Raw genomic sequence first — 13254 nt, 5'->3', positions numbered from 1 at the left:
ACAGATATTAAGCTGCACTTCAGTTTTGGCACATATAACACATTGCTTATTCTCAAGCCTCCTTCAAGAGTTGTTGTTCCCTCCTTAGTTGCAATGACTTTCTGCCTATCTGGAAGTCCCACAGGACATCCCTGAACATTCCTAAATTCCTGGAGAGACCTCAAATTTCCTGTCATGTGGTTTGAGGCCCCCGTATCGATGATCCAAGCATCTTTACCTGTCATTTTGTCATTGGAATTTCCTTTTTGGTTGTTTAGGATCTCCACCATAGTTTGCCATTGTTCTGGGCTTAGTCCTGTCAGTCCTCACTTGTCTGCATCAGTCATCACCTCAGCTGTTCTTCCAACATTTGCTTGGGCAGCATTTGCACGCATAGTTGTGCCTCTGCCACGTCCTTGTTGCTGTGCTTTCACTCGAGCAAATCCCTTGGCTTCTTGGCGTGGCCTATCACCCCACCATTCCGGATATCCAACAAGTTGGAAACAACTCATGGTATCATGTCCTGTTCGATTGCAGTTTGAATAGACTATACCGTTGTCTTTTGTGTTTCCACGTCCTCTCATTTTTCCACCGGTCTACACAGCTAGGCCAAAAACTTTCGTTCTTTCTTCCTTCGTTCTAGTAATGGCCTTTACACGTTCTTCTTGTATCAATGTGGAATACACTCAATTCAATGATGGTATAAGATCTATTGCAAGAAGATTCGAGCGAGTCGTTCCATATAGTACATCATCTAATCCCATCAAGAATTGATGCACCTTCTCTTCTTCCCTTTGTTTCTCTAACTTTGCCTTGATGTCACATTGGCACCCTTTACATGTGCATGTTGGTATCTGCTGGTAATTTCCCAACTCATCCCACAGTGCCTTGAGTTTTCCATAGTAGTTTACCATGGCCATCCCTTCTTGTTTGCATCAAGCGAGTTCTGATTTCAGTTGTTGAATCCTTGGCCCATTCGCAACTGAAAACCGTTCTTTGATGTCGTCCCACAATGCCTTTGCATTTTCAGTATAGGAAATAGTAGAACGTAGAGAAGCTTCAATGGTGTTTAGGATCCAAGACACCACCATTGATTGCACAGTCCACCAATCCTCCATTTCTGGTGACTCCTCATTCGGCTGTTTCACAATGCCTTCCACGAATCCCCATTTACGTCGTGCACGTGACGAGGTTCTCATAGCTTTTTCCCATTCATCATAATTTTCACCCCGTAGTTGGACTTGGGTGATTATGCTTCCTGGATTGTCATTAGAGTTCAGATCATAAGGAGATAGTGTCTTCTTCACCATCTCATTTTTCGTTACAGATTTTCCTTCATTAGTACCATGCTCTGATGCCATAATGAATTGTGGAAAGATTTTGTGTTATTCTTTACATATGGTAAACACCAATATATACAAAGTATGTTGTTGTTATTTTCTACCAGAATCTCTAAACATATCCCTATAAAATCTCCTTAAACTATGCCTAGGAATATCTTGGTCAAGGTTACAGCAAATCACCATCAATATGGTTGATATTAATCCTACTTAACAGCAATGAAGATAAATACATATAATACCTACGATACAGTGAATAACTACAGATTTCGTTTCCTATTAACGCCTTTCAGCGTGGGAAGAAGCATTTACTTAAGAACATCCAAAGGTGAAGATCACAGAAAACCCAGCAGCAGGTTGATAACTATCTTGGGCCTTGTATTGATTCAGGGAAGACTGGTGTTAAGGTTGAGATCGGAGACTGAGGAAGGAGAGGAACATATTAATGCAAGAGGTCGTCTACTTATAGAAGCAACAGCAAAGAACGGTTCACCATGCTGGAGAAGTGAATCAGAGGCTCCAATCCGCAGAGCAAAGTTAGAAACAAATGGTTTCTTTCTGGACCAAGTTGTTTCAAAATCCAGCATTTCTTGCTCATTTTAAGAAGGAACAAAAGGAGATATATTCCCCAAGAGTTAGAAGGAACTTTGCCAAGCAGCATCAACATGAAGTTGGAACATCAGAAACTTCGAAAGAAGGGCATACTGTGAGGTACCAACCAGATTGGAGAAATATAATTGTCTCTCCCGAAACTCCAGAACTTAATCCGGGTTCCATTGAACACCTCTGCTCAATACATTTTACAGGGTTTGATATCAAATTTAGTGCAGAAAAAAAAGGTCCGATTTCACAACTTGAGAATATAGAAAAAGATGACTTGGCCGCAGTGCATGAGATTATACCAACTCCAAAAATCATCGGAAAAGGATCATCTAGCCTTGGACTTTGAAGATCACCTTTTCAAAGGGAAAAATGTCATAAGCCCAAGTCAAGAAGTTCTCTCAGAGTATTTTGTTTTCTTTCTAGAGTTTTCCCCTCTTGGAACTGAAAACATTATCAAGCAAGAAGACATATGGGACCCTGACTTCATTGCTAGTGGTGCTGCTTCAAGCTTTGGGAATGAGCTGTGGGGCAATCCTATCAATTATCAAGTGCCAGAATTTGGAATGACAAGTGGCATGTGGGACATCTGGGATATTGGCTCGGGAAGTGTCGGTATTGATAAGTGGCCAGCTGATGATGAATCTCCTTTTCATGAAACAGTTAGTCAAGATCTATAATTGATCTAAGAATGTTCCATAGGGCTTCATCTGCTTCTGCACTTGCAGCCTCTGGACGCTTGCTGTGTTTGTAGTTTCCAATTCTTTTATTCTTGGATCAATTCTATAATTGTTCTTAATTCTCTTGTAAATTTTAAACGTGTAATTGTTGACAATATTTAATCAAGAAATCATATTATCTTTTTCACTAGGTACAAATTGATGGGTTTTTTGGTACTACTAAGGTATTTTTACTCTATGAGTAATGAACTAATTCATCTGTTTCGGAGTATGTGACTGGCTCTCCCAACAAATGTTGTTCTAGGAATCGAACTCTTAATTCAAATACACATTATTAGGTCTACACCACATGTGGTAGGTATCATTAACCCTCCCATTTCTACATGTATTTCTCTTAGTTATCCTGTAGCAAATAATCCTGATATAAGTGGTAAGTTCTGTTGCTGTTTAAATGGTTCTTGTCTTGTTCTTTCTCCCATTTTTTACTTATCTGTTATTTGTAAGGGAAATATATACTTATACCATGAAATAATTTATTTCTTTTTACTAATAAAAGTATCATATGTGTACTGTTTTGTTTAGTAGAGATAGGAGATAACTTATCTCTTTATATCATAAGATATTTTATTCTCTTTTTATTTATAAGTCATTCTACTCTTATTTATTCTATTATCTATCTACCTACCCATCTTCTTCTATTATTACATTTTTACATAATATGAGAGTTTATTTGAGATAAATTTGCATGATTCTGTGTTCATCTGGACATATCTCAATGATGATTTGATTTGATTTTTGTTGAAACCATTGGCATCATACTTTGACAGTGCATTTTCTCAAGAATTATGGACGCAACACAAGGGTAGATTTTCGATCAAATTAGGCCACTTCTTTTTTTAAATTGTTTTGTATTTGGTTCTTTAAATTTATAACGTAATGATGGTAATGCTGCTTTTTTTTTAATTTGATTTTGAATACTAATCCCCTTGTCGTTACTTTCTACTCATCTATAATAATCTCTTAATACTAAATCTGTGTTTCCTTTGAAGCATTTTTTTACTGAAGAATATATGTAAAAAGAGTTATCATGCTGTATTTTCCCTCCATGGATGGTGATGAGCAGTTATCAGGTTGTTTATTGTAGAATATGTAAAAGAATTGTCAATCTCTGCCATGGCACCAAGAAGGCTCTCAATCACATAAGTTGGATTTGGATTTGATGAGTGACCTTTGTCATCCACTTTCAAAGGTAGTCAAAATCGTGATCCTACTTGTGAATCAGATGATCTTATGCATAGAAACCAGATTCGCTGGTTTGGCCAGAAAATCGCGAATCAGTTCATGAGTGCTGATTCGCATTACTTTAGCGACCCAAAGCGCTCTAATTCGTATATTCATACCCAGTTCCAAACGAACCACTATTAAATATGTAATTTTTCTCATCCCTAAGCTTCAAAACATGACCAACCGAATAAGAATGAGAAGCCATAACAAAAAAATAGAGAAAAAAGAGAAGACAAAGGAGGAGCTGCCATAGAGAAAGAAAACGAAAGAAGAAGGAAGAAGAAGAGAGAGGCAAGAAGATGAAGGATATGGTTTGAATGAAATTAGGTTTTGATAGTATTGGGTAGGGTATTTGACTTACTTAGATAACCTAAAATACTTTAATGGACCCAATTTAAATAAAAATATTTCTTGAAAAATATATTGAATTATTTTTTTCTAAAAATTTAAATTGACTCAATCATTTAGTTTCCATTAATAAAAAATACACTTAAGTGAAAATAACCAAATTATTAAATCATATTAGATTATAATTGATCCAAATTAAATAAAAAAATTAAAATAAAATATTTTAAATATATTGTTAATTAATAGTTAACCATAATAATATAAGTATAAAGAACATATTGAATATATTAACTAAATATACCTATAACGTACCGATACTTTGATAGGGTAACATATCATGTACTACATACTCGTATCTGTACCCAAGAGAATCGTGTATCATGTGATTACGATCTTACGATCCTCAATCCTTAGCCTGTGTTCGATCTTAGACTTAGATGCAGTTCCGCGAGATTATGTGTAGTTGGGTGGAATCATCATTTGGCTGCGTAAAACTGATGGAATCGATAAGCCCACCAATCCCTAAATATCCTTCACTCTCTACTTCGGACTACTCTCACTCTCTGCTTCGTACATCTCTCACTTTCTACTTCGAACCTCTCTCTCTTACTCTTTGATTCTCTGCTTCACTTCTTATCTCTCATCGTGTGATTCTGCAACTTCAACTATCATCATAGCTGAGAAGATGCTAATCAGTTTATGTTCGACCAGATTTAAAAACCCTGAATTGTTTTTGTAAACTTAGTTAAAATGTGAATAGTGGCTGTGAAACATTTTTTTTACTGGGAACTTGTGTAGTTATGTTATTTTGCTATTATGACTTATAGGTGATAATATAAGCACTCCATCATTTGAAATTGCACATTCAATCTAGCTTTTTCACTTACATCATTGTAATATCACATTTTTTATTCGGATCTTGATACATTCTGGTTTCACATTCCATGTTGAAACTATGTCTCATGATGATTTTCGGTTGTGTAAAAAACTTTTCAATATACTCAGCTCCTATCGAGTTTAGCTTACTTAAACGACCCAACTAGAATAGCAAAATGTGGCTATTTTGGTACTGGTTTAATCTAAAATATGTGTATGCTATACTAAATTAAATTGTTGGTTGTATTCCCTATATAAATTAGAACATTTTTCAAATTTGTTTTCATGTTCAGTAGTTGTAGTTCTTGGAATTAAGTGGTTGAAAATATTGGGACCAATAACCATAAACTTTGCTATTCCACCCATGAGATCCATAGTAAATCAGAATACTATAACTCTATAAAGAGACATCTATATTGTTTTAGAATCGTCTATCCTATACAGACTATCTAGAATGGTATGATGGATGTTATACCTTCTTTTCACACATTCCAATTCCTACTCTTGGAGACCAAAACAAATGAACCAACACAATCCCCTAACACCCCCACAACAAATAGAAAAAAATATCACAAACTATAACCATGTTTTCCAACCCCAACATGGCCTCCCTCCAAAAAAACACCATGACCTTCATATTCCACTAGTCCTAAACAAGGCTCAATCTCGGTGAAATCTTACCACCACCCCCACTCATAAAAGGAAGCCATGACTACAATGTTGAATCACATGCATAAAGAGGGTATTGTTACACCCAACAGCAACCCATTCTTATTGTTTGTCTAGATGTTAATTTAAATTGAAAAAGTTTTCAAATCCATTAGCGCTATACTAAATTTTTTGATTGAGCACTTGAATCTCTTCTTTATTAACATCTGTTGAATCACATTACCAATGTAAATGTAGGTAATCTTATTCTTTATAGGCCTAACAATTCTTGAAATTCAAATTTGTCTTTGAACTCGGATGGGTCAAGAACACATATAGGTCACATTTTAAGACGATTTCGAAAATAAACTTCTTGAACTTGTCATAGGTTAAAGTTGTTTTTTTCTCCATACTTCCTACTCTTTAAAATATCATAATAAATACTCTTATCACTTGTATATTTTCATGTACACATAAAGTGAACATATTAGAATGTTCTGACATGTTCAATATTGCTTACTTGAATTATTTGGAATCTTCAAAACTATACAATGTTATCACTCTAAATGTATTCTAGTCTTAATATAAATGAGTGTATCATCTTAATAAAACAAAATTAATATGTCTTAAGAAAAATATTGATATTTACAGAAATCTCCAAAAGTCAAGATATTGATATAAGCGGTAACTTGATAAATATAGAAAGATGTGAAAGTAGAGATAACAAACAAAGTTTTACTAGTTTCTTGACACCACCAAGTTTTTAATTTAATCAAATTCATATTATATGAAAAGTATTACTTGCACACCTAAACTTTGCAAGCTCGATACAGATGAGTATTGTTTATATATCTAGTCTCCTAAGATCAACATTAGAAATGAAGTATTTGGTTTTGTAATGAATTACAGAGTCGTAAGTATTTCAAATGGCACTCATAGAGTGGACTGATTTCGAAATAGAAATGGTGTGAATTTAATAGCAAGTGAGTGAATAAACTTATTCAATGGTAATGATCGAATAAAAGCTAATTTCTACATAGCATTATATTGAATCAAGATGATTTTTATAATAAGTTTTTTCGAATGTAATAAATCACACATGTCTCGTGTAATAAAAATACAATGATGTGATACTTTTATCATTTAAATATAATTATATGATACTTTTATCATTCATTATAAGGATAAAAATAAGAACTTGCCTCTCCAGTAATGGAGAGATCGTGGTTCCTTGTGTATTCTCAGAGGAAAATTGTAGTTCTTGTAATAGTCTATGAGACTTCTCTTCTTCAAGTGTTTAGGATTGTCCATGCCTCTAAAATCTCCATTAATGCTTGGAATAGGTTTGTTTAGCATGAAATGCATTATAGTCAATGAACTTAAAAAAAAGATAACACATTCTGACATTATTTTCATTAATACAAGGAGTCTATAATATTTCTCCAACTTGTACCAGAAAACATTATATTTATGATATGTTTTTTCTATAATAAAACAATTTTTTCTTTATAACAAGATCGTTGGAAAGCTTTTGAGGTTCAATACAGTCCATTGTTGTCAACACTTAAGGTGTTTGAAACACAATTTCAGTGTTAACCTTCTAAATTTTGATGATATCAAATAGATTAAGTAAAATTATATTGAATCATATTGACATTCTAATCTTCTATCTTAAGTGTGCGGAAAATCGGACAAGTACTACAATATTTTTTGGGTACAGACAAGTACAACAATATAATCAAACTGAAATTTTTTTCTCTTCTCCATGATATTATGTCCATATCAAAAGTTCTTTTTTAGATTTGCCAGAAAAATGACATGTATGGGTTTCAAACTATTTGTATACAAGATATGTCTACATTAAAGACAAATATCCAATTTCATCATATCACTGAACTAGAATGCTACCTTATGAAGATACACATGTAAAGTTAAGTCACTATAAGAAAGTTCATAAATAGTGGAGGTTTTTGTTATCCAGAACTCCCTAGATAAATAAAATCAGGCGAGGCAATCAATAGTAAGATGACTAGGGAAATGTTTTTATTTATATTGTCGAAGTTCTTTAGAGCTCACTTATTTTAGTTCTTTACAACCAAGTTATTGTTATTAACTCCATATAAAAAAAATTCTAATAATTGTGAATCCCTCCCAAATTTCCAATTTTTCCTTAAGTTCTCTTCAAATAAAATCCCCTGATATACCTTAGAATCCAAAGTTCCCCTTACTCCCAGTCATATGCCTTACTCCTTTGACTCCTTACTTTCTAAATGTAAATCCCCCTTTTCCTTTCCTAGGCAACAAGATGAAAATTCATTTTTTCTTTCCCATTTCGGAACATAAATTCCCCTTCATGCCACATAAACAATGGTCTAGAGCTTTGTTCCTCCCCTCTTGAGTTCACAATGGATTCGATGTTCCTTCTCTTGTCAGTTATTGAAGAAGAAGGAAATGTTGCTTGTGTTACAAGTAACACTGATTTGCATCAAGCTTCTCAGGCTATAAGTCACATTTGTTTAAAATGATGTATATGTTACTTAGAATAGAAGCTGTAGTTATTGGTAGTTGAAAGTTGATAAAAATAGAAAGGGGCAGTTTTGTAATTTCATAGTGCATAGTTAGTTATTTAGCTAACTTCTTATATATAGTTGGTTCTTCCTTGTATTGTCTAATCAAGTTGAATGAAAATCATTTTTCACCAATTTATTCATTGGAATTCTATTTTCTTTTCTTTTCTTTTCTCTCTTTTGGTTTCTTATTGACTCAAAGAGAATTCTCTTCACTTCATCTTCTCACAAGCTTCAAACGTAGCCATTGTGCTTTGTAAGTTTCACATGGTACCAGAGCTTCTTCATTGAAGAGGTTCTGCTACTTTTCCGCTGTATTTCATTTTGGTTAGTGTGTTTTGATTCTCTTCCTTTTCGATTCTTATTGATTTGTGTTTCTAGTTTTGTGACCTAATTGGATCTATGGAAAATCGAATGATTCATGGAATTAATCCTATTCAAGATCCCTCCTCACCTTTCTATATGCATCCAAATGAAAATCCTAGAGCTACTCTGGTTTCTTCTCTCTTGAATGGGGAGAATTATCACTCATGGTCCCGTGCCATGAGCATGTCTTTGAAATCGAAGCACAGGTTGCAGTTCGTTAATGGAACTCTTATGAAACCTCCAATTAATGATCCTACCATCACCATGTGGGATAAATGCAACATATTAGTTGTTTCTTGGCTGACATAGTCGATTGAATCTTCTATTTCTCAAAGCATTTTGTGGATGAAGACCGTTCTTGAAATATGGCAAGATCTTCAAGAAAAATATTACCAGGGAGATGTTTTTCACATTTCTGAATTACTCAATGAGATTCATACTTATAAGCAAGAAAATATGTCAATTGTTTCATATTTCATTCATATTAAAGGTCTGTGGCAAGAGCTAGAAAATTTCAGGCCTATTCCAACTGGTGATTGTATTAACAAATGTGAATGTTGATGGAACCACTGCATAGTATCAACAAAGTGTTTTCTTTGTTGATTCAACAAGAAAGGCATCTCAACATGCACATAGTTGAGCCTAAGATCTTGAACAACAATTACAGTTCTAATAGAGGAAGAAAAGAAGAATAAATCAGCCATGGAGAACTACTTATAGTGGTCAGTGTAGAGGTGGTAGCTATGCAATGAGGTTTTCAAGAGGAAGAACCAATAAGATATGCACCTATTGTCTTAAAACAGGGCATACTATTGATCATTGTTACAAGAAGCATGACTTCCCACCTGGTTTTCAATGGAATAACACAATCAGTAATTTCAAGTAGCAACTAATTGATGATAATGTTGATAGAAGTAAACCAAAAGAGGAGCCTATTCTTGAGGATAATGTGCCTTTGATGCAACTCACCCTTGAGAAACATAGAGCATTAATGAATATAATCCAACATTCGTACTGATAATGGTAGAGTCTTGGTTGCAAAATTTCTATGATTCACAAGGTATTGTGTATCAAACTAGTTGTGTTAAAAAACCCCAACAAAATGGTGTTGTTGAGAGAAAACACCAACATATCTTTGAGGTTTCTATAACTCTTATTTTTAAATCAAACATACCTTATTGTTTCTGGAACTTTGTTGTTTCTTATGCTATCCGTCTCACCAATAGATTACCTACACCCCTATTATCTCACAAATGCTCTTATCAAGTTCTTTATAAATGTAAACCTGACTTGACACACCTTGAAGTCTTTAGTTGCTTGATCTATGCTTCCACTATAACTTCTCACGAAACCAAGTTGGATTGTAGGTCAAGACAATATGTCTTTTTGGGTTACAAACATGGGGTAAAAGGGTTCATCTTACTTGATTCTAAGTCTCATGAAATTCTTGTCTAGAAATGTCATCTCCTATGATCACTTGTTTCCTTTCATCACTACTACTTCTAATACCTACATGTCTTCTGTCATACAACCTCAGTTTCCTCACAACATTATGAATGATCTTTTTCCAGATAACTCATTCCTCTCACCTCAAAATGTAGTGTATCCTATACATAATTTGGTGTCTCATATACACAATTTTGAGTCTCTTATACACAACCTAGATTCTGCCAATGTCTATCCTATTGCTCTACAAATAACCAATTCCGAGTCTAACAATGTTCATGAGTCTAATGTCCATTCCAATGTTATCAACCTTAGACAGTCTTTGAAAATAGACACAAACCTAAATATTAGAAGAATAGCATTGCTCCTTGTTGTTTACTAAGGTTCCAATGTCTACTCCATCCAAGTACAAGTATTCATTATCTCATGCAATGTCATATGATAAAGTGTCTCCTAGTCAGAAGTATTTTTGTTTGGCTATTTCTGTTGTTGATGAACCAATGAGTTATACTGATGTTATTCAACATGATTGTTGTAAGCAAGCCATTCATAAGGAACTCATAGCTCTTATTGATAATGGAACTTGGATTCTCACCACTATTCCCTCTAATAAAAGAGAAATTGGGTACAAGTGGATTTTCAAAGTTAAACATAAAGCTGATGGTTCACTAGAGAGGTATAAGGCAAGGTTGGTAGAAAATGGCTTTACACAAACTGAGGGGGTAGCTTATCTTGACACCTTTAGTCCAGTTATGAAAATGACAACAATCAGAGTAATCCTATCTCTTGCTGCTGCCCATCATTGGAATCTTCATCAACTAGATGCCAACAAATTTTTTTTGCATGGTGATTTGAATGAAGTTGTATATAAATTGCAGAAGTCTCTGTATGGTTTGAAATAAGCCAGCAGGCAGTGGCATGCCAAACTCACAAGTTTCCTTGTTGCTTCTGGTTATTCAAGGTTCAATTTTGATCATTCTTTGTACATCAAAATCAAAATCAAATCATCCATTTTTATTGCCATCATTGTTTATGTGGATGATTTGGTTCTCACTGGAAATGATCTTGCTAAAATCAACCACATGAAGTCTCTTTTGGATTCTAAATTCAGTATTTTAAGCTTGGGCCAATCAAATATTTTCTTGGCATGGAAATTGATACATCCTCTGCATGTATTCTTTCTTATCAAAGAAAGTATATCTTAGATCTTTTTCAAGATTTTGGATTGCTTGCTGCTAAGCCTTGTTCAACTCCAATAGAATATAGTGGAAAACTTATTCATTCATGTTTTGGCACTCCAACCATTAATGTGAGTTCAAATATAAGGTTGATGGGTAAATTGCTATACTTTATTCACACAAGACCTGACCTTAATTTTGATGTTGGGCATCTGCGTCAATGCTTTGATAAGCCAACCAATCAACATTTTTCTACAACAATTCGCATCCTTAAATACATTAAGGGATCCATCAGTAATGGCATCTTCTTCCATGTTAACAGTAACATGCAATAAAAGGGTTACTCAAACTCAGATTGGGCTGCTTGTCTTGACTCTAGGAGGTCAATCTCTAGTTATTTCTTCTTCCTAGGGCACTCTGTGGTTCCATGGAAAAGTAAGAAACACAAATTAGTTTCCAGATCTTCTACTGAAGTAGAATATACAACCATGACATTAGCTTCATGTGAGGCTCAATGACTAGTTTCTTTGCTTGATGACCTTGGTCTGCCTCACTCCCAATTTGTCCAACTCTATTGTGATAATCACTCAACTATGCACATTGTTGCCAATACTATATATCATGAGAAGACCAAACATATTGAAGTGGATTTTCATTCTATAGGGGAAAGAGTTTAATCCAAGCTCAATCATCTTCTCCCTGTTTCATCCTCTTCTCAAATAACAAACATTTTTACCATGACATTGTCTCCTTCACTATTTCAAAGGCTTTGTCTCAAGCTAGGCATGTTCAACTTTCACTTGTCTGCTTGTGGGGGGTTGTCAGTTATTGATGAAGAAGAAGAAGGAAATGTTGCTTATGTTACAAGCAATACTAATTTGCATCAAGCTTCTCAAACTATAAGTCACCTTTGTTTAAATTGATGTATAAGTTACTTAGAATGTAGGTTGTAGTAATTGATAGTTTAAAGTTGATAAAAATAAAAATGAGCAGTTTTGTAATTTCCAAATGCATAGTTAGTTATTTAACTAACTTCCTATATATAGTTGATTCTTCTTTCTATTGTTTAATCTAGTTGAATGAGAATCATTTTTCTCCAATTCATGCATTGGAATTGTATTTTCTTTTTTTCTCTTTCGGTTTCTCATTGATTCAAAGATAATTCTCTTCACTTCATCTTCTTCGTCTTCTCACAAGCTTCAAAGGTAGCCATGGTGATTTGTAAAGTTCACATCCCTCTACGGTTCATCGTTACCTTTTTTATTCACTACTAGCTTCATTACTTTCTATAATGTGTTGCATGCAAACTATCCTATGGTATTGGTTCCTACTCTTGATTTTGTCTATTATGTTATGCATTCATGTTGTGCAATGATTCATATTCTCTAGATAACAACAATACAAGTTTTGAGTTTGGGTTGATGTAAAGGGGTTGGGGTATAAGGCTATATATTTATGTTATGTAAACCTAATGTAATAAGGAGAACAATAGATAAACACAAATCCTTATTTCTCTAATACATAGTGGTAGCCTATCAACATTCCCGAGGACGTAGACACAGTTAGATGAACCTCGTTACCAAATTTCGTGCGTTATTCTCTTATCTATACTCTTTTACTATTTGATTACTATATGCATCATAAGTTAGAAGTCTTTGTCAAGTTCAAGGCTCATCTTGTAGAAAAATGGTATTCACAACAGAAAGGGATCAACTATAATGAGATTTACTCCATATTGGTGAGACACACTTCTATTAGGGTAGTGGTTGCCTTGGTAGCTAGTCGAGATATGCACTTAAAACATATGGATATGAAGACTGTCTTGCTCTATGTTGAATTAGAGGAGAAAATTTACATGACACAACCAGAAGGGTTCAGTGCATCTAGATAGAGTCACTTGATTTTCAAGTTGAAGAAGTTTGTATATGGGTTGAAGCAGTCT

The 13254-nt window shown here is 34.3% G+C and overlaps 1 pseudogene; it reads left to right on the top strand.

Moving 5' to 3' along the window:
* On the top strand, nt 1464–2599 carry LOC109353940 (annotated as a pseudogene).

The sequence above is a fragment of the Lupinus angustifolius genome, chromosome LG08 (genome assembly GCF_001865875.1).
Source record: "Lupinus angustifolius cultivar Tanjil chromosome LG08, LupAngTanjil_v1.0, whole genome shotgun sequence".
In the NCBI taxonomy this organism is placed as follows: Eukaryota; Viridiplantae; Streptophyta; class Magnoliopsida; order Fabales; family Fabaceae; genus Lupinus; species Lupinus angustifolius.
The sequence above is the reverse complement of the archived record's forward strand: the minus strand, read 5'-3'. Positions and strand labels throughout refer to the sequence as shown.